Below are 4093 nucleotides of genomic sequence, written 5' to 3'. Positions count from 1 at the left end.
AGACAAGGCTACAATGTTGGCTCAAACATTTGCTAAAGCTCATAGCATTGAGAATTTGAGAATACATTCTTAACAAGACGACAACAAATTAAGAATATATATGGAAATACTTGCAAGAAAAAGCAAGATTTTAATAGTAGTTTGGATGATGAGTTTAATTATTTTGAGTTAAAAACAGCTATTAATTACTCAGAGAATACAACACCCGGTAAAGATATGATAAGTTATAAAATCTTAAAGAAATGATCACCAAAAGCATTCAAAACATTATTGGACTTATATAATTATATATGGAATGTGGGTGTCCTTCCTAAGCAATGGAAAACTGCAATTGTGCTCCCTCTAGCTAAGCCTGGGAAAGATATAACAAAACCTAGTAGTTATAGACCCATCGCTCTTACCTCTATGCTATGTAAAGTATTGGAATAAATGATTGTGAGGTGACTGAATTACATTTTGGAGAAAAGGGAAGTGTTATCAATGTTTTAAAGTGGTTTTAGGAAAAGTAGGTCTACAGTAGATGCTTTGGTATTGTTTGAAAATGAAGTTAGAAAAGCATTTGTAATGAAAGAATACATGATTGCAGTCTTCTTTGGCATAGAAAAGGCTTATGACACTTTGTGGAGGGAATTAAACTGAATAAAATTGGAATAGGTGGCAAAATGTATAACTTTTTATTCGAACGCACCTTTCAGGTTAAAATTGGAGAAGAACTATCAGCTCCTTATAACATTCTAAATAGAGCTCCGCAGGGTAGTGCAATTAGTCCAATATTGTTTAATTTAATGATTAATGATGTTTTTGATAAAATTAAAAAACCAGGAATAGGATTATCTCTTTATGCAGATAACGGAGCATTATGGAAGAGAGGCAATTTAAAAAATGTTGTTAAAGGCATATAGGAGTCCATTAAAGAAGTGGAGGAATGGTCATTGTATTGGGGTCTAAAGTTTCAGTCTCAAAAACACAATATATGGTATTCACAAAGAACAAGAGGACTAAACAATTAGATCTGAAGTTGTATGATCAATCATTGGAAAGAGTACTCATTTTTTAAATATCTTGGTTTATGGTTTGATGAAAAATTATCATGGAAATTGCATACAAGTAAAATTGAATCAAAGTGTAAAAAGATAATAAATTGCATGTGTATGGTTGCAAGTCACAATTACGGACAATTACGGAAAACGGATCTAGTCGTAGTACATTGTTGTGCATGTATCAAGCATTGATTCGCATTTGCTTTGATTATTGTTGAAGTGTAAATGGGTCAGCAACCAAGTCCTTATTGAAAAAACGAAATGTTATTTAGTCCAGAGAATTAAGAATATGTTGTGGAGCAGTTAAAACATCCCCTGTAGATGCAATTGGGGTAGAAATTGGAGAGATGCCTCCAGATCTTAGAAGGGAAAAACTGGCAGTGACATACTGGGTGAAACTTCAACAATCCATGAATAATCATCTTACTCGCAAAGTTTTGGAGGAGTGCTGGGAATATTCATATGATGGAGGACACAGTTTTGGATGGAAGAGTAGAATGTGGGCTAAGGAATGTGGCATGGACAATAAGATCTTCTGTCCTGATGTACCGAGTCCACCTTGGAGAGTCCTTGAACCGTTTGTAGATTTGAGCAAGTCTGAAGAAGAATGAATACATTGGAAACGAGGTTAATGCTATTTTAAATTACAAATTTTACTCGATTTTACAAATATTTACAGATGGCTCTAAGGATCCTGTTGGTCAAAAGGTTTGGAATAGGTGTATATATTCCAAAATGTAAACCAAAAATTAGTTTTAAATTACCCGATGAATTATCTGTTTACACTGCAGAGTTAGCAGCTTGAATAATAGCACTACAGTGGGTTGAACAAGTCACTCCCGACACGCGGTAGTATGATTAGGTTCTTCTTCAGCTTTAATTAGTATAATAAATGCAAGATCAGACAGAGAAGATTTAATAATGGAAGTATGTTTATCATTACACCGACTGAAATACAGTAGGTGGAATAGTGGTGTATTTCTGTTGGGTTACAGCACACATTGGGGTATCTGGTAATGAAGTTGCTGATTAACTAGCAAAAAAATCACTAGACAAGAGGGAGGTGGATGTTAAAGTACCTATGGGGAAAAAGGAGGCAAAATAATTTTTTAAGGAAAAAGTTAATGAATAAGTGGCAAATTAGATGGGACAGTAGTAACACAGAGAGATGGTGTTATAGTATTACACAGACAGTAGGGAGGATACATTGCCAGGGAGGAAATAGAAAAGAAGAAGTATTACTGTCTAGATTAAGACTGGGAGACACAGGGTTGAAATCAACACTGGCACTTATGGGTTTGCATGAAAATGGATTATGCGATGTGTGTGGTGTATCTGAAAATGTATGTCATGTGCTTTTTATGTGTAGTAAATATAATATATATTGTGATATATTATTTGTTCACTTTAAGAATGGGGAGGACAGAATGAAGAATGAGGATATTTTAGGAAAAGGTTTAATGGACAGACAGGTATATAGAGCACTAATTAAATTGATATATTAAATTGACTCAGGTCTTGGGTCAAGAATGTAATATTTGTGAATGGAATGGAAATACTCTATAATCTGGAGCATGAAGAGCTAATTGTGAATGTCAGAGGATCTGAACACACAGCGCTAGCATGAGCATGCGCTCTGATTGGTCCAGAGATTGGGAAGGAGTGTCACTGATCGAGTAGTGACAAGGAGTATGAAACTTCCATACATATTGTAAACATCAGACTCATCATCCATGCAAGTGTAAGTTGCCACCCAGTACAGTAGGTGGCGATAATGCTCCTAAAGAGTTAATCGCCATTAAACAAGAAGAAGTAGTATACTTGCTAGATTGTTGTTGATGTGAAGTAGCTTACCTCACTCTCTCTGCCTCTGTTGGTCCTGTCTCGTGTATCTGTTCAGATGCCCGTCTCTGCCCGCTTGTCGGGAGTGTGGTAACTTCCAGCTTGCTGAACACTTTTTCTCAGCGCTCACGAATCTTCAACGATGGATTCTCGTCTCTGCCCGCATGTGGGGAAAGTGATTTCCTTCCAATCTGCTGGTCGATGTTCTCTGCACCTCACTACGCTTCTACGGAGGATTCCTATGAATCTGCTACTGACTTCCACAACGCACACACTCATCTGAACCATGGCCGTAGCCAGCTATGAGGTCACCGTGGTCCGAACCACATATTCAAAAATAAATAAGCGGTTGATAACTCCTTTGAGTGCCTGCATGCATGTATAATTTAGTTTAGACAGTTGGATGGATTATTTGGTGTCCGCAAATACTTCAAGAGTGTGACTAAAAGGCGCTACCTGAAACTGCGCAGCGCATTTGCCGGGCAGAGCAGAGTAAAAGCGGGACCGGTCTCACTAATCTGACGAACCTGCTCTAAGCATGCGGCATGCTGCCCCGAGGATAACAGTGTGAGTCGTGTGCGACCCCATTGAATTTGACACATCATTCTCTGTTATGAACCATCAGACCCATCTGATATGAGACACTTAAAGGATCTGTGCTGAAGCTAGTTGAAACAAGAAGCCCGTCATATTAAACTACAGTGACGAGGTAAATAAGAGAACATTGTTCCATTCACAACTGTAATTAAAGGCTTTTCATTCCACAAATCAGCACCCTTATAGAAATACGCCTGACATGTACTGTTGTAACATAAACTGTTGTAGTAACTGGTATTTTACCAGAAATCCTGTAGGTATATATTTGTAATAAATGTTAATATTATTAGCCTACAAAAATATGAAATATTGTATATTAGGGCAATAAAAGTCACTTTTATGGAGGTTGTTTTTATTATTTCTACAAGTGTTCTACCCCCCTACCCCAAATTTTTTTATATAATTGTTTTTTTTTTTTGTTTTTTACCTGTGATTAACATGATCTTACTAATACTGTAGTTAAACTCTGGATAATATGCACGAACAATGGTAAATTGTCGTAAATGCAACTACAAAGAAGAATTTAACAAAAAAGCTTTAAAGTCTGGACACTCATGAATTAAGGATGAAGTTATGACTTTTTCTTCTTTGTAAATATGTTGTTCTAATGAACT

Source organism: Xyrauchen texanus, chromosome 31 (assembly GCF_025860055.1).
Source record: "Xyrauchen texanus isolate HMW12.3.18 chromosome 31, RBS_HiC_50CHRs, whole genome shotgun sequence".
Taxonomy (NCBI): Eukaryota; Metazoa; Chordata; class Actinopteri; order Cypriniformes; family Catostomidae; genus Xyrauchen; species Xyrauchen texanus.
Note: the sequence above shows the minus strand (reverse complement) of the source record.